This window comes from Tupaia chinensis, unplaced genomic scaffold (genome assembly GCF_000334495.1).
Source record: "Tupaia chinensis unplaced genomic scaffold, TupChi_1.0 Scaffold000610_1, whole genome shotgun sequence".
Lineage (NCBI taxonomy): Eukaryota > Metazoa > Chordata > Mammalia > Scandentia > Tupaiidae > Tupaia > Tupaia belangeri.
This window is the reverse complement of record NW_006160129.1, coordinates 2,822,052-2,843,848: the sequence shown is the minus strand read 5'-3', so window position 1 is coordinate 2,843,848 and position 21,797 is coordinate 2,822,052. Positions and strand designations below refer to the sequence as shown.

Genomic DNA, 21,797 nt, shown 5'->3' with positions numbered 1-21,797 from the left:
GGACTCCCACATGGCTGACCATGGTTCCAGTCCTGGATCTGGTGACTTGAAAATCATACTGGGACCAGCAAGTGGCATGGTGGTTAAGGCACTGGACACTCTCATGTGGCCAACCACTGTTCAAGTCCCAGACTTGGTGGCTTGCTTCCTCACTTTCACTTTCTCTCTCTCTCTTTCTCTCTCTCTCTCATCACATTAAAATAAGTGAATGAATAAATAAAAATAAATAAATCTTTTTTTTTTTTGGAGAGGTTTTTGCTATAAGGCGCATGTGCTCGCCAGAAAGACAGAGAGAGAGAGACAGAGAGAGAGAGAGACAGAAGGCGAGAAATCACCCCTCTAGGAGGGACGGCCATGCCGCAATCTCTTCTCCATTCTCCTGTCGGGATCTTGGGCATGCATGTACATGTGCCTGGTGTGAATTTAAGCCACCAGGTCCGGGACTCAAACCGTGGTCGACTATGTGGAAGTCCAGCAACATAGCCATTATACCAACTGCTGGTCCCAATAAATAAATCTTTAGAAAAGAAAAGAAAAGAAAAGAAAAGAAAAGAAAAGAAAAGAAAAGAAAAGAAAAGAAAAGAAAAGAAAAGAAAAGAAAAGAAAAGAAAAGAAAAGAAAAGAAAAGAAAAGAAAAGAAAAGAAAAGAAAAGAAAAGATCACACCGGGCACGTGTGCATGTGTGCCCAAAGTCCTGAGAGGAGATTAGAGGAGAAGGGCTCCTGGTGTGGCCATCCCCCCGGGGGGTGATTTCTCACTCTCCTTCTGTCTCTGTCTCTGTCTGTGTCTTTGTCTGTTTCTCTCTCTGGTGATCACACACACCCTAAGACAAAAACCTCTTAAAAAAGAAAAAGGAAAGGACAACTTACAAAAGCGTGGGCAGATCAGAGAGGAACAGAGATAGGGCTACAGACCCAGCTCTAGTACCAGTGCACCCACTACACCCCTCCATCTGAAGGGGCTGGGGAAGGATGAAGTTGGGCCCTGGGAGGGGAGGACAAATGGGCCTGTCCCAGTAGGACCTGCACCTTTCCATCCTGGACTGGAGGGCGAGTCTCCAGGGCATCCCTTCATCCCACTGAGCTCCTGCCGGAGCTCCCCTGGCCAAACCCCACTGGAAACCAAAAGGCAAGAGAGGCTGCCACAGCCTGGACTGAGAGCAGGGCCAGGCAGGCTCCCCCCTTCGTCCACGGGCAAGCAGGTGATGTGTGGCACACTCTCCACGCAAAGGAAGGCTTGGGCACAGGGGCCTGCCCTGGCCTGGCACTCATGGGCCAGTGTTGATTCACTGGTCCACACAGCGGAGGATGGGTGGCCAGCAAGGCTTTGCCTGAGTTTGCAGCAGCTCCCCATCACTCGCACTGCTGCCTGGGTGCTGCCTCCTGTCGGATCCGAGGCGGTATGGGGTTCCCATGAGAGCATGAACCCTACTGTTATGTGATTGTTTCATTGTATGTTGCAATGTGGTCATGGTAAAAATGGGGTGCATGGTGGGTATAGTGCACTTGAGTCATCCCAGGACCAACTCCCACACACACACACACACACACACCTCCTTTATCTGTGGAAGCAATGTCTTCCATGAGGCCAGTCCCTGAAGCCAGGAAGGTTGGGGAGCATGCAGTCAGCCACCTGGGATCTAGCTACCCTAACCACCATGCCACCAGCTGGCCCTGTTGTTGCCACTTCCTATTAGTCCCTCCTGAACTTCCTGGGGGTGTGCAGATCGGGGGCCCAGGCCCCAGCTCTGGCAGGCTCTCATGCAGCCAGAGCAGCTTTCCCCAGTGCCCCGCGCTCTGAGGCCATCCCCGCCATGTTCCTCTCATCCTCCCACCCTGTGGTACCCAGTGGCCCAGTGTCCTGCATCTTCTGGGCTTGAGAAGTGACCTGGAGCTGCAGCTGCTTCCTGTAAACACCAGTGTGACAGACAGGGGCCTGTCCACCCAGCGCTGTCCCAGAGCAGTCATGTAGCCTCAACATCTATCTGCCTTGGATTCCAGAGGTCATCTGGGCCCTTTCTAGGGGTGCCAAGATTTCTCCTTCCAAGAGAGAGCACCTCACCTGGCTTGTAGACAGCCAGGAAGGGCGGCTGGGGGTGGGGCTGGGGGGAGGGCGTTGGAATTCCAGGCTCCTGGCCACCAGCACTGGACATCATTTCCCAGAGCTGTACCAGGAACAGAGTGGAGGGGGGAGCCCACACGTCTGCTTAAAGTTTTTATAAACAACAGAGTTTGGGGTGCGAGGCAGCTCCAGACGCAGCCCCCAGCTAGGCGCTCACAAGGAGGCAGGGCTTTGCCCTTTATCATCCTGTCAGCCTGCAGAAGTCAGCCTCATCAGCACCAGAAACAGGGCCCTCAGGGGGAGCACCGGGTGGAGGCGGTGATGGACTGCTTTTTCTGCTGCACACTCAATTAAGAAGGGAGTTAAAAGGGCCATTGTGTTATTCTACTTACGAAAGGAATGTGGCCTGGGGCCTGGGTTCCCGGTACCTGCTGTCAGCAAGCCAGTGCTGCTCCCTGATAAGGAGGCTCTGGGGAGTGCTGATCTGCCGTCTGGGAGTGCTTACCCGAGCTGAGGTCTGCTGGACCCAAGAATGGGTCAGCAGGTTTATCCAGATCCTCTCTACATCTGCTGCTACTCCCACGGCAGGCTCCCAGGCCCCTGCAGCATGCCCCCTCCTGTCTGCTCTGTGTCCTGTCCTCCACCGTGAGATGTCCCCGAGGCCATCTGATTCCTGACCTGTGTGGCAGTGGCTCTGGGAGCTGTGAGGGCAAAATGGACAGACTAAGCTACATCGCACCTGGGCCTGGGCAGGTGCTTGAGGGCATGGGGAAAGAGCACCTTCACATACTCACCAATGCCCCAAATTCCACTCTTAGACATTCATTCCTTTACCTTAAAATGCTGTGTCTTCAGGAGTCCTCACACCCCCCTTGCCACCAGAGGGCCACATGTTCATCCCAATGGCAGCTTTCCAGACACAATGGCTTGGCCCTCGCTGTCACTAGGGTACTCAAGTCTTGGCACAGAGAGGACCATGGTCTGCTAGCGGGTAGATGTTGCTGTGGTCTGACCCCTTTGGGACCACACAATTCTGTGGGAAGATCAGTAGCCTGAGGCTCAGGAGCTGCAGGTGCTAAGCTGTGTAGGCACAAGGTCACTTCCTCTCTCTGGGCCTCAGTTTTCCTGACCCTAACAGGAGGAGGTGAGATCAGATGGATTCCCAGCTCTGAAGTGCAAGGCTGGGGCTGGGGCTGGACCTGGCCCTCGGGACAAGGAAGAGGCCCAGTCCAGGCACAACCCCATGGCAGGTGAAAGGCAGCTCCTCCTACAGCTTGGGCTGAAAGCATTGGACAGTTGCTTCCAGGCTTCTTCCAGCTCCTCTCTGGGGTCCTCAGGCTCCTCCTGTGGCCCCATGCCCTGGGACTCTATCCTTCAAGCTCTTGATCATGCAGATTTTGTCCTCACCTCACACCAAATGGAGCTGCCAGACTTCTGAGTTCAGAAGAGGCAAGTTCTTTTGCCTCCAGGGTCTGTCCTTCCACTTTAGGTTGAAGGTGACTTTCGAGAAGCCACTGTAACACCAGTACTGCAGGGCTGTGGAGCCGGGCTTCCAAGCAACAGGGCTCCTCTCCTCCACGCGGCCTTCCTGCCATCCCCCTTTCTGTCTATCTCTCTCTGTCTCTCTGGTGAGAGCACGTGCCCTTTAGCAAAAATCTCTTTTGGTGGTGTGGTGGTTAAGGCACTGGACACTCCCACATGGCCGACCAGGGTTCAAGTCCTGAATCTGGTGGCTTACTTTCTCACTTCCTGTCTTTTTCACTGTTACCCTGTCTCTCTCTGGTCAAACTAAAAAATAAATGAATGAATAAATAAAATAAAAAATAAATAATTATAAAAAAAATTTCTAAAGGGGAATAATGAAAGCACAGCTGCACTGCTTCATAATCAAAAATGTATATTTTTTAAATCTTTGTGATTTATGTTTTCCATTATTGCCACCTAGTTCTCTAAATTCCAGGCATCAGTAGAAAGTTTAGAAAGAAGTAGGTTAAGAACCGGGAAATGGGCCGGTGAGTGTGCGGTGGTTAAGGGGGCTAGGCTCCCACATGGCCAACTGCAGTTTGAGTCTTGGACCTGGCAGCTTGCCTTCTCACTTTTTCTCTCCCTCTCTCTCTCACTCTGTCCCTCTCTGGTCAAATTTAAATAAATAAATAAATAAATAAAATAAAGGCAAGAAAAATAAGTATTTTTTTTTAAAAAAGGAAGAACCAGGAAACAAAGGACTTCTAGAGTAATCAATACTCTCAAGAGAACAACCCAGTTAGCTATATAAGTTGATACTAAAAGTTTTGGGTAGACCCAGGCTCTGTGGCCCAGTGGTAATTTGAGTACTCTGCAAAGGCTAGATTCCATGTGGTCGACCACAGGTTCAGATTCCCAAGTTGGCCTACGAACACCAGGTATGGGGCCAGCCAGTGGAGTAGCGGTTAAGGCAGCTGGTTCCCACATGGCTGATCATGTGGTTCGAGTCCTGGACCCAAAAGCTTAAACAACACACCAGGAGCATGTGCATGTGTGCCCAAAATCAAACAGGAAAATGGAGAAGGGATTATGGTGTGGCCATTCCCCCCCCCGGGGGGGGGGATACTTTTTCACACGACTTATGGCAAATACAAAAATAAAACAAAATGAAGGGCCAGGGGGTTGGCAGGTAGCATAGTGATTAAGGATGCTAGACTCCCACATGGCCAACTGTGGTTTGAGTCCTAGACCTGGTGGCTTGCTTTCTCACTTTCTCTCTCTCCCTCTTCTCTATCTATGTCTCTCACTCTGCCCCTCTCTGGTCAAAATAAAATAAAATAAATAAAGTTCAGTAAAATAATTCTTTAAAAGAAAGTGAAAGGCAGGACCAGAAGTTAGCGTAATGGCTATGTCGCTGGACTCCCACATAGTCGACCGCGGTTTGCGTTCCAGACCCGGTGGCTTAAAACTCACGCTGGGCACATGTGTGTGCATGCCCAAGATCCCGAGAGGAGAATGGAGGAGAAGGGATTGCTGCGTGACCATCCCCCCTGGGGGGTGATTTCTCGCTTTCTGTCTCTCTGTCTGTCTGGCGAGCGCAAGCGCCCTATAGCGAAAAACCTCTCAAAAAAAAAACCAAAAGATTAAAAAAAAGTGAAAGGCTGACAGGTGACATGGTGCTTAAGGGAGATAAATTCCCACATGGCTGACTGTGGTTCAAGTCTCAGACCTGGAAGCTTGCTTTCTCACTTTCTGTCTCTCTGTTCCTCTCTGGTCAAATTAAAATAAATACAGTTAAATAAAATAATTATTTTTTAAAAAATGAAAACACACCAGGCACACGTGTGGATTCCCAGGATTCTAAGGAGCTGGAGGGCTGGGAAGGGGGCATTGTGGCAGGATGACACCCCTGCACACACTCATTATCATTCACAACAAAATAATAATTTTTTTTTTTTGGAGAGGTTTTAGCTACAGGGTGCATGCGCTCGCCAGACAGACAGAGAGAGACATAGAGACATAGAGACAGAAAGCGAGAACTCACCCCCCCAGGGGGGATGGTCATGCTGCAATCCCTTCTCCTCCATTCTCCTCTCGGGATCTTGGGCACGCACGCACACGCGCCTGGTGTGTTTTAAGCCACCGGGTCCGAGACACGAACCGCGGTCGACTACGTGGGAGTCCAGCGACATAGCCATTACGCTAACTGCTGGTCCCCAACAAAATAATAATTTTTAAATAAAGTCATAAACGGTCTGCCCATAGTGGAATCTTCAGAGAAAGATGGAATTAAGAGGATAAAATCCTGATCCTTAAGGTTGACATCAGGGAAGAGGACCACTCCAAATTCAAGGTGTTCTTTTTTTTTTTTTTTGGAGAGATTTTCGCTGTAGGGCGCGTATGCTCGCCAGACAGACAGAGAGAGACATAGAGACAGAAAGCGAGAAATCATCCACCAGGGGGGATGGTCACGCCGTAATCCCTTCTTCTCCATTCTCCTCTCGGGATCTTGGGCATGCATGCACACGCGCCCGGCGTGAGTTTTAAGCCACCGGGTCCGGGACACGAACCGCGGTCGACTACATGGGAGTCCAGCAACATAGCCATTATGCTAACTGCTGGTTCCCAAATTCAAGGTGTTCTTAAAGAGACATGAGCTCTCAGCTCAACTGAGCACAGCCTTAGGACAGTAGTGGGTGTCCTACAGCCCATGGTCCCCCAGAGACTTCCTGCCTGAAGCAGCCAGAAATCCCCTCTTCCAAACAGCCTGAAAACCTGCCAAAATCTTTGCCTGGTCCTGGTGGTCAGAATGCAGAGGGTGGCATTTTTTTAATTTAGCTGCTTTTCTGTCTCTTTCTTCCTCCCTGCGCCTCATTATCTTGAGAGGTCTTTAATAACTGAGCAGGCCCGGAACATTCCTGCCTGAATCTCCCACGTGGGCCATGTCACGGAGGAGGCACAGCTGGCGCTGGCCTGAGTGCCTCCTGCCGGGGCCGCTGGCCCACGACCCTGGGCCAGGCACCGTGGAGAGGGTCCTGGCACCTCACAGAAACCAGTAGCCCAGGAATGAGACCTATAGCAGAAAGAAAAGGAGGTTCTGCCCCGCCTGCTGTGCACGCGTGCTCGTACACCTGTGAGTCCTCTGGCCAGCATTCCTGAGTCATCACGGCCCATGAGTTGCTGGGCTGGGAAGGTTTATGAAGGAGGAAGGGCTGGGGCCCTAGGTTTACAACCAGTCCCATCGGGTGTTTTCCTGCAACCCACTATGATGCTAGGCGCACGCCCCCATGGACAGGATATTACTTATGTAGACAGTGAGTCCCAGCTGGTCAGCATCCAGGTTGCAAGTATAGGACATTCCAGATCTCCAGAATGCTTCTCACACTGGCAGGTTTCCTGTCACTTGGAGGTGAAAAGAAGGGAGGTTGGTGTAGTTGAGGCCACAGATGCAATCCCTGTGCTGGGATAGAGCCGCTACCGGGGTGGCCAGTCACACCTAAGGGCCCACAGCCACACGTGCAGCCCGAATTCTGTGAGCACCAGCAAGGGCTCGGGGAGGCCTCTCAAAGGAGGTAGCCCCTGGCCTCCGAGTGACGTCTGAACTCTCAACAGGAGGACGCATAAGTGTGAACAGGCCTGAGCCTGCCAGCGGCTAGGAGCAGGCCTGAGCAGCCAGGGCTTACACTTGAGGGATGGTTAGAAATGAGAGAAGGTTAGCAATGAGAACTGGGGGACCAGCTGGCAGCGTGGTGGTTAAGGCGCTGGACACTCCCACACGGTCGATCACAGCTTGAGTCCCAGACCTGATGGCTTGCTTTCTTGCTTTCTCTCTTTCTCTCTTTCTCTCTCTCTCCCTCTCCCTCTCTCTCTCTCTCTGTGTGTGTGTGTCTGGTCAAATTAAAAAATAAGTGAATGAATAAATAAAATTAAATAAATAATTCTTTAAAAAAAAAAAAAAGAAAGAAATGAGAGCTGGGCCAGGCCAGAACCCGGATTCCTTTTGCAAAGATTTCCTTGAAGGACTATGAGGAAAGTCTGGATTATATCTGCTTCAGAAGATGGATTTACGGCAAGTACTTTAGAGTAATGTGACATTTTGGTCATAGTTAAAAGCACACACCCCAGGGCCAGCAGGTGGTATGGTGGTTAAAGCACTGGACTCCCACATGGCTGATCACAGTTCAAGTCCCAGATTTGGCACCTTGAAAATCACATGTGCATGCATGCCCAGAATCCCGAGGGGGGTGAAGAAGAGACTGTGGGATGGCCTCCCTCCTGGAAGGTACCTTCTCGCTTTCCCTCTCTCTGTCTCTCTCTTTCTGTTTCTCCAGTGAATGCATATGCCATATAGCAATTAAAAAATAAAAAGAAAGACTGCATTCCCTCTTCATGGCACCGAGAATATTATGAAGAAAAGTATTACTCTGTGTTACAGTGAGTCTAATTTTCAGAACGATTCAGATGAGGAAGTTTTAAGAGTACCTAGATACATTTATTTTGTTTATAAACTTCTCCAGTATACATAAAATAGATATATGATTTTGAAAATCCATCTCTACATAACTTCAAAAGAGCTCTTTCATTAAATATAAAATATAAACTCTAAAAGGAAAAAAAAAAGTTGGGCCATCATTTTCTTTTTTTTCTTAATGTTATAAAAATATGGTGCATCTTACAATTGGTGGCATCTTATAGACAATGAGATCTGGTTATAATTATACATACCCCATCGGATGGTTAGGAGGTTTAAAGAAGTTAGTATTTGTGAAGGCCTTGGACTGGTGCTGGTGTAAAGTCATCCCAATATACATGCTGTCAAATAAATAAATGCAATCTGATTTGTGTTTCAGAAAGGTTCCTGGCAGGTCTGTGCATTAACGGAGTAGATTTGGGGGGCTCAGGGGTGCAACGGTCTGAGAGGGGGGCCACAAATGGACCCATGGGCAGATAGAAGCCACAATCAAACTGGAAAGAGTTTTGGAGGAAGATCTTCATATGTCTGTTTCTGAGCGGTGCGTGTGAGGAAAAGGGAGGAGGTGAAAATACCAGAGGTTTCTGGCTGGGCCAACGGAAGGGTCCTTTCACCTGAGACGGGAAATCCAGAGACGCGGGCACAGAAAAGAGAATAATGAGTGGGGCACGTGTAAGAGGGAGGCTTGTGGGACATCCAGGGGAAGGCATCTGGCAGGAAGCTGGAGATTACGGTTCTTGGCTCAACAGACATACCCAAGGCTGTGGAAGGTTTTTTTTAGAAAGGGAGGGAGACAGGCAGGGACGAAGGAAGGAATAAAGGAGAACCGAAAAAGGGGAGGGAGGGAGGGGACCGATTCCTGTCCTAGGTACATTGCCCACGTCCCCACTAGAACCCTCACTGTGTTCTAATACTTGAATTGTTTGGATATGTCGATTTGCCCCACTGAAGAGCGAGCAGGGACAGGGAGGTCGGTGCTGAGCCCTGAACCCAGCACACACTAGCTGTTCCTGGAGTATCTGCTGGATGGGTGTGTCCACCTCGGTCCGCAGTCTTCAAGGCAGCAGCTTTCTCTTCCTGTTCACTCACTTTTCTCAGTGTTCCCTCTGTCCGTGCTCGGTGACCACATGGGCAAATCAGTAGGGACCCGGAACAGATCAGGAGGGAAAAGGCAGATGCTTTGCCAGCATCGATGCTCAGCTGGATGAGGAGAGAAGCAAAAGGAGATCCAGAAGAGAAGAGAAGGCAGCACAAGACGAAATGAGTGAAGAGGAGAGAGAAATGAGAACATCCTTTTATTTATTTTTTTAATTAATTTATTTTTTTTTAGAGATTTTTGCTATAGGGCACATGTGCTCACCAGAGAGACAGAAAGAGAAATCACCCCCTCGGGGAATGGCCATGCCACAATCCCCTCTCCTTCATTCTCCTCTCGGGATTTTGGGCACGCACGCACATGCACTCAGCCTGAGTTCTAAGCCACCAGGTCTGGGACTCGAACCTCATTGGACTACGTGGGAGTCCAGTGATGTAACCATTATGCCATCTGCTGGTCCCAAGAAATGAGAGCATTTTGCAGGGTGTCCGTGAGATCTGCAGGAGCCCCTCTGCCGGAGCCCCGCTGCCGGAGCCCCGCTTCAGCCTCGGCACTGCCCTTGCCGTGTTCTGCACAAATCTTTCCCCACCCACTCAGCTTTCCCAGTTTGCATCCTTCACACACACGTCAGGCAGCATCTGTGGGGCTGAGGACGGAGCCCTGATCCTGGAGCTTTGAGCCGAGCCCCTCGCCCTGCAGGGTGGGCTTTCATCTCACCTGCGGTCTGTCCTCTATTCTGTCCTCTCCTCTCCCTGCTCAGTGCGCAGAAAGGGCTGGCTGCACAGCTAGCTTAGGCCTCTCGGTGCTTTGTGAGCGCTTTTTCCGCTCCACTGTTGTTGGAGACTTTCCGTCCCCGGCTCCACGCACACACGCAGCAGCTCTGTCCCTCTCTCTTTCCTGCCTGCCACCCTCCTCCAGGCCCACAATCCAGATCTCAGCCCCACATCTCATGATGGGTCTCAGAATCAACCTTCTGAGGGTCTCTCCTGCGGGTCCCAGGTTCCCCACCCAGCACCCCACTGTCCACAGGCCTGGCTGTTGGTCGTGGGTGTGTCCCTGTGATCATGTCATTGTTCTGGGTGAGTCACTGTCCAGTTCAAGAAGAATGGCTGAAAAGGAAGTTTGGGACCAGCCCCTGGCACGCCCCCCACAGGGAACAAAACCACCGAAAGACCCAGAACAAGTTGTCTGAGGAAACCCTGCTCTAAAAATACAGTCTAGCCCCACCCGCCCACACCTATGCAAGTGGAGGAAAATGCCCCTCGCCCACTCCAGCGTGAACTGAGTCCTGCTGTTTACCAATGGCAGCTGGGGAGGCGGGGGCAGCTTCTGACTGACGGAGGCAAAGGAAAACAGAAATCTGGATGAGGTCAGGGAAACGAGACCTGCCCTGCTCCACACCCACACACTATCTGTGGATGCCCTAGCACAAATCCACACTCAGCTTCTGGCCGCTGCACACCCCCCTCCCACCCCAGCCCACTGGAGGAATGCTGGGTGTGCTCCCAGCCAGCCGCCCCTGCCTGCCACCAGGTTTAAGGGGACTTTCCAAAACCTCATAGCACGGGCCACTGCCCTCCTTTGCCCTTCCCTTGCCCTGGCCAGAGGGGAGGGGATGAAACCACCTTATGTTATTGGAGCTGAAAGGGGGAGCTGAGACTAAGCAAGGAAGGGGACACTGGGAAGTCAGAAGGAACCCACAGAAGGTCGGGGCTGCAGGGCCCAACAGCAGGGCGACGTTAAAGCCGCAAGTCTGACCCACGTGGGAAGGCCCTGGGTTCACGTTTAGAGAAAGCCCTGAGTATCCAGCGCATGTGTGCCCATGATCCAGGGCTGGCTGAGGCTGGGGGCGGGTCACAGCATGAAGACCCTGTCTCTATGTCTTTCTTACTCGTGAAAGAAAGAGAACGACAAAGAAAGAGAGAGAGAGAGAGAAAGAAAAAAAGAAAGCCAAAGAAAGCTAAAAAATAAAAATAAAAAAAGATTGAGTGGGCCTAAGAAGCAAGGATTTGCACCTGGAAAATGGTGGCCCTTGGTGTCATGATAGTCCCCAAGAAGCAGAATAAGAGTCAAGGCATGCTGGGAGAGGACTATCCACAGGAGGAAGGAGCAGGCTGAGCTTCAAAGAGAGACACAGGGAGGTGGGGGACTTGGGGAGTGAAACCCCAAAGGCCCCAGGCTATATGCCAGACACGTCCTTAGAGGGCATGTTGAGCAAGCCAGCCCACACACCAGTTACAGAGTTGAAAACCTGGGGGAAGACTGAGATGAAACGAGAGGAAAACCAGCACAGACTTTGGAAATGGATCTACTTTGCACGATGGTCGGCCGTGTGCAGTTTTTGCTCAGGGAGATAGATACAGGGGAAAGTTGACTTTTTATGCTCTTTGTGTCTTGGTGCCAGGTTTATCCAAAGGCCGAAAACCTATTGGTCACCCAGGTTTGTTGGACAGTTCATTGGGCAATTCTATGAGATGCCTGCTCCTTGAAGGCACAGACCCTGTGTGCATCCTCATTCTAGCCGTGTGATCATTTAAAACCACGTGTGATCGGGACTAGCAGATGGAGTAGTGGGTACATCAAATTGTGGTTGACTCACATGTAGTTAACCACGATTCAAGTCCTGGGCCCCAGTAGCTCAAATTCATGCTGGGCGCATATGCACGCATGATCCCAAGGGGAGAATGGAGGAGAGGGGATTGCAATGTGCATATCCCCCTTGGGGGATTTCTCGCTTTCTGTCTCTCTTTCTCTCTCTGTCTCTCTGGCAAGTGCATGCACCCTATAGCAAAAATGTCTCAAAAAAAAACCAACCCCAAAACACGATCACAGGCCTGGGCCCTGCCCTTCAGGACGGCTGTCACTCAGTTCCCCTTCACGTGACCTTCCACTGGGCTTGCACCTACTCAGTGCCAGCTTCCAAGAAAGGTTCGTTGCGTTGAAATGACTTGAATGAGCATCGCTTTAATGAGGGGAAATATCAGTCAGTTTAGCCAAGCATCTGGCTTGACTTGGGGATGGAGGGGACTTTCTCCTCCCGGAAGTAGCGGTCCTAATGAGGGCTCTGGGCTGGCACACAGAGCTCGCAGCAATATCACACAGAGGGTACCGCCCCGGCTGCCCGCTGCCGGCCCAGGGGGAGCAGCTGGACCCTGCTGTGTTTTCAGAGCTCAAAATCGCCTCTGGCATCAGCAGATAGCACCACCAAGTTTAATCAGAAAGCTGAGACTAAATAAATAAATAAGAAGTAACCAGCGACAGCCGCCTGCCATCACCCTAATTAAAAAATACGCAAACCACCATGGTCAGCTCTCTGCTGTGCCCTGCTTTGCCCTCAGGGCAGCAGGCTGCCTGAGTAGGGACAGAGATCACAGGCGTAAGGCACAGCCCCAGGCCTTACAGAGAGACTCCCAATCCCGCATCTGTAGGTTACCCAAGCAGAGGTGCCTCCTCCTGCCTATGCTTCTTCCAGATGCGTCTCCACTGCCTGTTCTCTACTGGAAAACCTTCCTGCCACATGTTCCTCCTTCCCACCATTCGAATATTGTGTAAATATCCCTGCAGAAAGGCCTTCCCTGTACACCCTATCTCAAAGAGCACACAAGCAACCTGTCACTCTAGCCTTTATTCTATGAGTTATCTTCAAAGCACCCATCTCTATGTGAAGTTTTATTATTATTGTTGTTGTTGTTGTTATTTTAATTATTTAATTTTATGTACTATTATTATTATTATTTTTCTAAATCTGCTATAGGGCACCTGCGCTCACCAGAGAGAGACAGAGAGAAAGAGAGAGGAAAAGTGAGAAAGCAAGTCACCAGGTCTGGTACTCGAACCACAGTGAGTTATGCGGGAGTCCAGCACCTTAACCACCATACTACCTGCCAGCCTGAAGTTATTTTTACTTGTTATCTCTTCCTGTCTGACCTCAGGCCTGCATACTCTTACACACCCTGGAGATAGGGACTATCTTGATCATTGTCATCTTCTAAGCTCGAACGTGCCTGGCATGCAGTAAGCTTTTGGTAAATATGGACGGGCTGGATGAAGTGTCATTCCTTCCATGCCAAGGTGACCCATCTGACTTAGCATCAGAATCTGAGCTGCTTTTTCCAGGAAAGGGTGAGGCATAGCATGTTCCTTTTCACTCCTGTCACGAGGCCACCTACCGGATGGCCACAAAGAGGTGACATTAGTAGGAATGACTTCTGCTAGGCTTGGAACATGTATAAGATCATGCATTGCTTACAATCACCTTAAGCAGTGGGCATTTTTTAAAAATAATTATTTAACTTCATTTATTTATTTAAATTTGACCAGAAAGGGACAGAGAGAGAGGGAAAGGGAGAAAGCAAGCTACCAGGTCCAGGACTTGGACCACGGTCAGCCATATGGGAGTCCAGCACCCCTAACCAACATGCCACTTGCCGGCCCCAAGCAGTGGGTATTTTTATCCCCTCTTAATAGATGAGGAGGCCAGGGCTTGGAGGAGGCACTCGAGTTTCCCAGGATCACTGAGCTCACGCTCCACGCTCCACGCTCCACGCTCCACGCTCCACGATGGAGCTCGGGCTTGCTCTCCCATCTGACTCCAAAGCTCAGCAACAAAGAAACTTTTTCCTGGGACAAAGCTAAAGGACTGAACCATCCCTACTGAAATATACAGAGCTTCCCATACCCCCAGAAAATCCGCTTGCTTCCTGGGGTTATCACTTCATCACCATCCCACCCACAGCCCTGACAATGCTGAAGGAGTTAATGAGACTTGTCAAAGCCTTGGGGGAGGTGGGGGTGGGAAGAAGGGAAGGAGAAGGTTGCAGAGGGCAGGCTGTGAGATTAAATGGCCTCCTCTCTAAGTATTGTCTGCAGATATCATGGGGCAGAGCAGGGCTTGCACAGCCCACTCCCCCCCCTCCCCTTCTCTAAACCCGATAGGCATCGCCTGGAATGATCTCAGCCAGAAAAGGAAACTGTCAGCCCAGCACAGCTGGACTCCAGAGGCCCAGGCCGCCCAGGACAATGGGGTGGGGTTTCCGGCAGGGACAGCAGGGAACGAGGCAGGGCTGCAGGCTGGCTAGTGGGAGACAGAAGCTCAGGGCAGCAGCCCAGAGACCCATGTGGGTGGGGAGACAGGCTCCAGGACCCCTGAGCTACTCTGACACATCCTGTGTTTCAGAGACAAGTCACCGCCTGTGGCACCTTCGTGTCCTCCTCAAAGGACCAACCCAGCCCACACCCATCCTGCAAGGGCTTGGAGGAGAGGGCCATGGAGAAGGCCGGCTCAGAACTGAGAGGGCCCTTAGGAAAACACGGTTCCTCAGCCTCATCAAGCTTCCTGCGTTCAGAGCTCCTTGATAACCTCCTCCCCATACCCTGTGAAATCAGTAATTGGACGTTCCCACTTTACAGATGAGGAAATGGAAGCTCTGAGGGGCGGAGCAGATTGTCTCGGGCACTTCTGGACTGGATTTCTCTATCCAGCCTTCCCACAGCCGTTCCTGTACCAGCAGTGCAGCCAGAGGTCCAAAGCTCTCCAGAACCATGGGGGAATGAGGCTGGTTTTGTAGGCCGCTCCTGGCCCATCTAAGTCACGTTTTGGGGGGGAGGAGTGGGGAATGTGTGACAAACATGTGGAGATGTGGGAGTCGGTGGCCCCTCCAAGCCCTGAAGGGGTGTACTACCTGCTTTATGACGTTCCGGGGGCCCTCCAATGAGCAGGGCAGTTGATCGCACACAGCTCATCTTGAAGACGTGTACGGGTTGGGAACCACAAATGTGAACATCAGGCTTAACCTCTGCTGCTCAGCGTAATGTGACCTCCATCTGGCACGTGGTGGGCAATCTGTTCCCCACTTGGGAGGATCCTCACAACAACCCCCAAAAACCCTCCCTGCTACTGAATATAAAACGCTGATACGGAGGTGGTGAAAGGGCAGTAACGAGGAGAAGGCTCTCATGGGTGTGAGGAAGGGCACGTGGGACATTGCACAGTCCTCCTGGGGACACTGAGGCAGAACAGTGGGAGGCCCTACGCCATAGCGTGAGCTTACGCGGGACTCAGACACCAGAGATGGGATCCAAGTTTACATCTGGAGATTTAAAAAATCCTGCCAGGGTCCAATCTAGTCCAATCTAGTCCACCAGCCAGTCCCTCTCCCCAGGTCCAGTCTCCTTGACCAGCAGAAAATTGCCTGAACCTCTTAAACCCCAGCACCTGTACTAAGCTAACTGGCCAAAGAGGTCCAGTAAATACCTAGAGGGTCCAGGAGCATTAGCGGCAAAGGGAACAGAACGACCTTCTTCAAAGACATCACCTTTTAGAGCATCGTCTCTAGAGACCTCTATGGGAACAGATTCCGAGGAGAGCTGTTGACGCTGAACTTGAAGTTGGAACAAGGCATTTGACAGCGTAGACCAAAGAGTCGATTGATTTTTCTAGGTGTGACCTTGGTACCCCAGCAGACCCTTTGAGATTCCTGTCAACTCTATTTTTATCCCTGTGTCTGGGAAAACTGACGAAATTTCCTTTGATTTGGAACCAAGCCCAACTCTGAAGTTGGGTGGATATAGCCATGCTTCCGCACCCGGGCTTCCGTAGGTTGGAAAACAAGGCTGTGTGTGCAGAGCACAGCTGTGCTAACAAGCACGGCTCTTATCTGTCCCGCCTATGCCGGAAGGGGTGTCCTGGAGAGCAGGGCAGCAAAGAGCAATCAACCACACCTTGTGGGGGCCCAAAGGTGGGAGCAAGGAGCCCTGAAGAGACCCCTTAGAGAGGATCAGGAGAGCCAGTTTACCCATGTGGGATTCTCCACCCAAAAACCCCGCTAGGACCTTCTTCTGGAAGACTGGCCTAAAGATCCTGCCTGGACCAGCTCTGTCCTCATCACTTCAACACTCGTGCCCAAGCTGGCATACTCTGGACGTGGTGACGTCACACTGCTCAGATCCCAGCTCTTTAATCATCTTTCATTCTTTTTTTTTTTTTTTTTTTTTTTTGAGAGAGATTTTTGCTATAGGGCATGTGCACTCACCAGAGACACAGAGAGAGAGACAGAAAGAAAAGAGAGAAATCACCCCCCCCGGGGGGGTATTGCCATGCCACAATCCCTTCTCCTTTAATCTCCTTTCAGGATCTTGGGCACGCACGCACACGCGCCCAGTGTGAGTTTTAAGCCACCGGGTCTGGGACATGAACCGCGGTCGACTACGTGGGAGTCCAGCGACATAGCCATTACGCTAACTGCTGGTCCCCTCCCAGTGCGAGTTTTAAGCCCCAGGTCTGGGACTCAAACCGTGGCCAAATACATGAGAGTCCAGCAACGTAACCATTATGCCATCTGCTGGTCACCTTTAATCATCTTTTTTTTTTTTTAAGAGGTTTTTGCTATAGGGCGCGTGTGCTCGCCAGACAGAGAGAGACAGAGAGACAGAAAGCGAGAAATCACCCCCCAGGGGGGATGGCCACACTGCAATCCCTTCTCCTCCATTCTGCTCTTGAGATCTTGGGCACGCACGCACATGCGCCCGGCGTGAGTTTTAAGCCACCAGGTCTGGGACGCGAACCACAGTCAACTACATGGGAGTCCAGCGACATAGCCATTACGCTAATTGCTGGTCCCAATCATCTTTTTAAACAATTGCAAGCATGGTCTGAGTGTCCTGCATGATGTCCAGTGAAGGACAGTGCATCTGTGCTAGCCCCTTGGCCAACACCAGGGCTTTCTGCCTCAGCCCAGCTGCCTCCGTGGTTCTCAACCCAAGCTGCACATCACAGCCACATGGGAACCTTGGAGAACACCCCTGTCCCTGCTTACCCTGGAAGTTTCCATTGCCCAGTGCTGGGTACCATCCAGGTCTGAGCTTATTTTTCGGTTTGTGTTTATGTTTTCTATGAGTGAGAGAGAGAGCGAGCGAAAGAGTCAGGAAGACAGCACCCCCAACAGGATCTTCAAATCACAGTCCACCCCCAGACCCAAACAGCTATGCATCGTGGGCACACATGTACCCAGCATACTCAGGGAAGTCTCTGGAACCAAACACCAAACCTTCCCACACAGGCCCACCTCTAGAGTCATGTTTTATTGCTGTGCCACTGTGGCCTGGGTGTTTTGTCATTTTGTCTTGTTTTGAATTTGCTACAGGGTACATGCACTTGCTGGAGAGAAAGAGAAGTGGGAGGTGGGAGCTGAGGAAGGAGAGAAAGCACCCCCATTGGGCGGCCACACAGAAATCCCTTCTCTCCATTCTCCTCGCAGGAGTTTGGGCGCGCACACGTGCGCGCACACACACACACACACACACGACTTGTTTTAAGAGAGCCAAGTCCAGGACTCAAACTGCACAGCTGGTCATGTGGAATCCAGCTGCGTTAACCACCACTCCACTAGCTAGCCCGGCCTGGATGGTGTTTAAACACACAGCAAGAACTGTGGACTTCTGCTCTAGAGCGTGGACTGGACATTCCCAGCTCTAAGGGGAGGCTGAGACAGGTAAGCCAGGAGGGAGAGGGTAGAATGCCCTCACACAGAATCTTTGATCAAAGAGATCAACGTAGTGGACTTACCCAGGGGCTGAGTGGCTGGCCGGGGGAGGAACTAGCCATAGGGGAGAGCCTGCCTCCTTTCCAAAGCAGAAACCATGTCTTCTAGGTAGGGGAGCTATCAAAATACTTACTACTAGGGGTGGCACAGGCACTGGTAGGTCAGCAGATCCTGGACCCTTGGACAAATGCCGGCCACACTGGGATACTCTCATGGAATGTCAGCCCAGCTTCCGGGGCTGCTCCCCTTCCTCTACAACTCACCACCCAGCTCAGTAAGCTTTTCATTATTTCTTTGTTTAAAGTTAAATATATGGGGGCCGGCAGGTGGCGAAGTGGCTAAAGGCACTGACTTCAGTACGAGTCCTGGACCTGGTGGCTTGCTTTCTCCCTTTCCATTTCTCTCTCTCTCTGGTCAAATTTAAAAAATAATAATAATAAATGGAATTAAATAAATAAATAATTCTTTTTTTTAAAAAAAAAAGATGTATATATGTGTAGGCTAGCAGGTGGCATGGTGGTCGAGGGCACTGGACTGTCACATGGCCAACTGCAGTTTGAGTCCAAATCTGGCAGCTTACTTTCTCCCTGTCCCTCTTTGGTCAAATTAAAACAAAGAAAGAGAGAAAGACATAAAGAAAAACAGACATGAAGAAAAGAAAGAAAATTTTAAAATACATTTTTTTCTTTTTTTGAGAGGTTTTTGCTATAGGGCACATGCGCTCGCCAGAAAGACAAAGAGAGACAGAGATAGAAAGCGAGAAATCACTCCCTGGGGGGATGGCCACGCCACAATCCCTTCTCTTCCATCCTCTCAGGATCTTGGGCACGCACGCACACGTGCCCAGCGTTAAGTTTAAGACACTGGGTCCGGGAATCAAACCACAGTCAACTACATGGGAATCCAGCGACGTAGCCATTACACCATCTGCTGGTCCTTAAATAATTTTTTAAAAGAATTATTTCATTTAATTTCATTTATCATCCTCATAAGTATTGTTGTTATTATTTTAATTTGACCAGAGAGAGAGTGAGGGAGGCAAAGTGAGAAAGCAAGCCACCAGGTCTAGGATTTGAAACTTGGTCAGCCATATGAGATTTGGCGTCCTATGCACAGCACCTAACCACTGTGCTATGAGACCAGACCATCTTTCTTTTTAATATCTAACTCCCTCTTTGAGAATGTAAGAGTAATATTTGCGCATGTGTGTCCAAGATCCCATGGGCTAGATGACTGCAGTATAGGATCTCAGTATGACCAGATTCTGTGGAGGGTGCTTCCCTCTCTCTCTCTCTCCTTCTCTCTCCCTCCTTTTCTTACATGCACACTCACAAGCTCTATCAGGAATTTAAAAAATAAAAAAGAGAAAGGAAACCCAAGTCATCTACAGTCCACCATCCAGAGACGACCACAAACACATACGCCCAGAGCCTCCTTCCAGAACAGCCTGAGTCTGTCCTCCTCTGCACCTGTCTATTGCCTGCCTTCTGGATGTTCCACCTGCAGGCAGGGGGTTCTGAAAACCTCTCCAGATCACTTTCTGTCACTTTCTCCCTGAGGGTATGAGAAAAGACAGGAAACTTTACCTTTTTGAAGAGAACGAAAAAGTGAGTAACCAGGATGGGATGGCCCTCCTCCTAGGAGACTGAGTCACTCAGCAAACATTCCTAGAGTGTGAGGAAGGGTAGGGAATGTGAAGCTATGTCACCCCAGTCCCTGCCCCGAGGACCTCACTTTATCATCAAGAAACTAGACCCACCTCCCCTTCCCTCAGTTACTGAGATTAAATAAGTTAATAATTATAGTGTGCTTAAAATAGGACCTGGAGGCCCAGCCACAGTGGCATGGGCTCCACAGGCTGGGGCCACATCGGAAGCCTGAGTATGCTCCCCAGTCCAGCCACAGGCCAGCCAGGTACAGTGACACACACTTGTAATCCCAGCTCCTTGGGGAGGCTGAGGCTGGGGAATCACAGTATAGCAAGAACCTGTCAGAAAAAAAAAGAAAAAGAAAAACTCACGACATAATATGTGCTCTGTGTTTGTCAGTAATCTTATTTTTACTACCCAAGACATTTGGCATGTACATGCCAAGAGAGTAAGAAGAATCCGAAGACTCTTCCGACTACGTGGGAGTCCAGCGACACACCCATTACACTAACTGCTGGTCCTGGAACCCAGTATCTTAACCTCCATGCCACCCGCTGGCCCTGGCTTTCCCCTTCTTTAGGGGTCAGGTAAGCCGCTACAGACAGCTAGCAACTGGGCTCCTTTGCTGAACTCTCCACTGGCTCTAATCACTTAGTGAGGGCTGAGGGGAATCCTGAGGAGGCCAGGGGAGGAGCTGGGAAAAGCCCCATCACCTTGGACAGCAGAGGGGATTTTAAAGTCTGAATGAGGAGCAGGAAGGAAGAAGCCTGGCTGGCCAGAGCGAGGCACAGAGATGTGGGGGGGCAGAGGCGTCTACTGGGAAGTCGGCTAAGTGTGGGCACATGAGTCATGTGTGATGTGATCCTTTTGTCCACACCGCACAAGGTCCCCAGGCAAGCCCAGCTTTATCCCCAGAGATTGGGGGTCGGGTGAGTACTTAGCGGCTGTTACAGTATTGGCTGTACCCCGAGCCTGGCATGGGGCAGATACACAGTTCCCCACAGGCTGCAGCTCTTACTCAGGTTCATGAAATCTTCTCTTGACCTTTAGATTGACCTCGGCCCCACAGGCTAAACGAGCAGAAGGCAGGACAGGGAGGAACCACCCAGGAGGACCTCCAGGATGCAAGAGTCCACGCCTGTGGGTGGGAGGCTGTGCAAGGAAGATGCTTTCACCTAAGATGTTGCTGCAAGAGGCTTCCAAAGGCACTACTTGAATCCCCTCTCTGCGCATGGATATTATCCTTCCTGTCACTGTAGCCCGGGTCGTGGGTCCTGGATACAGAGGTGGTGAGGGGCGGCTTCCTTTGATCTGTCCTTATCTTCCCTAAAGGAGTGTGTGGCCCAGGGCTCCCAGGCCAAACCTATAATTCATAGTCTGGCCTCCTGCTTCAGAGGGGCTTTGGAGCTGAAAGTACAGCCCTAGCCCGTACCAGTCGCATCCTCCCTCCAGGCCCTGGGGATTAGGGTGTGGGGGGCTCTGCATTCCTTCCGACCACCTCACCTCCAATACTCAAGCTGCTGTGGACCAGGCCCAGGCTCAAATGGACCCTGAGGAAGGCTGTATGGCATTTCAGCTGGAGAAATGAAAAAGTGACATTGTTTCTCCCCGGGAATGTCAAGCCTTCCTTTCAGACCAGTGCTTTCCCATGGGCCCCATCTCACAGCACCCAGGGGATCAATCCCATACCTGGAGCCAGGAAGCGCCCTCCTCAATGCCCAACAGGTCTGCCTCAGTCAGCATCTCTGAGAGAGAAAGAAACAGCCAGCAGCCACCACCTGCCCCCCACTGCCTGGTCACCAACAAGCCCGTCCTCCCTGCTCCCAAGAGACACAGATCCGCGTCTCAGATTAGGGCGACCATAGTTCCCCTTGCTCAGCCACAAATTCCTTGAATGACACTCCCTTAGTTCATCTTTAACAAGATGTCCTCAAAATATCCATGTGTAAATAACTGTGTTTGGGGGCGAGGAGGTGGCATAGTGGTTAAGGCGCTGGATTCCCATATGGCTGATTGAGGTTCTAGTCCTCAACCTGGTGGCTTGAAACTCAAGCCAGGTTCATGCGAACGTGTGCCCGAAATCCCAAAAGGAGGATGGAGGAGAAGAGATTTCAGCACGATCATGCCCCTGGGGGGTGATTTCTCACTTTTCCTCTCACTGCTGTGTCTGTCTCTGGTGAGCACAAGTGTCCTATGGCAAAAACCTACAAAAAATAAATAAATAAAATAAAAATAAAAACACAGTTGTCCACCATTCTCTTAAGTAAAAACATAAGAGACCATGAAGGAAGTGTCTAATTCAGTTTGTAGTTCAAAAAAATCACCCATGCAATTTCCCTAAGACAACCATGGTACTTCAATTTGCATGAGTTTATGCATACTTGCTGTTTCTTCACATGAAACATAAAAGGAATCATGCGTTAAGGCTAAATGCAATTCATCCCTCTCTCTGCTTCCTCAAAAAAAATTTGTTTTTTTACGGAGAGGTTTTTGCTATAGGGCGCGTGCGCTCACCA

General features: G+C 50.7%; 1 long non-coding RNA gene across 2 annotated transcripts; it reads left to right on the top strand.

Annotated features, from left to right (window-relative positions):
• The first annotated feature begins 17,418 nt into the window (after nucleotides 1–17,418).
• Nucleotides 17,419–21,323, top strand: LOC102496765 (uncharacterized). Of its 2 annotated transcripts, none has more exons than XR_336030.2 (3): nucleotides 17,419–17,581; nucleotides 19,704–19,868; nucleotides 20,332–21,323. It is a non-coding gene; the product is annotated as an uncharacterized LOC102496765 (long non-coding RNA). The 2 variants fall into 2 exon arrangements; XR_336031.2 differs by having other exon boundaries at nucleotides 19,681–19,868.
• Nucleotides 21,324–21,797: the final 474 nt, after the last annotated feature.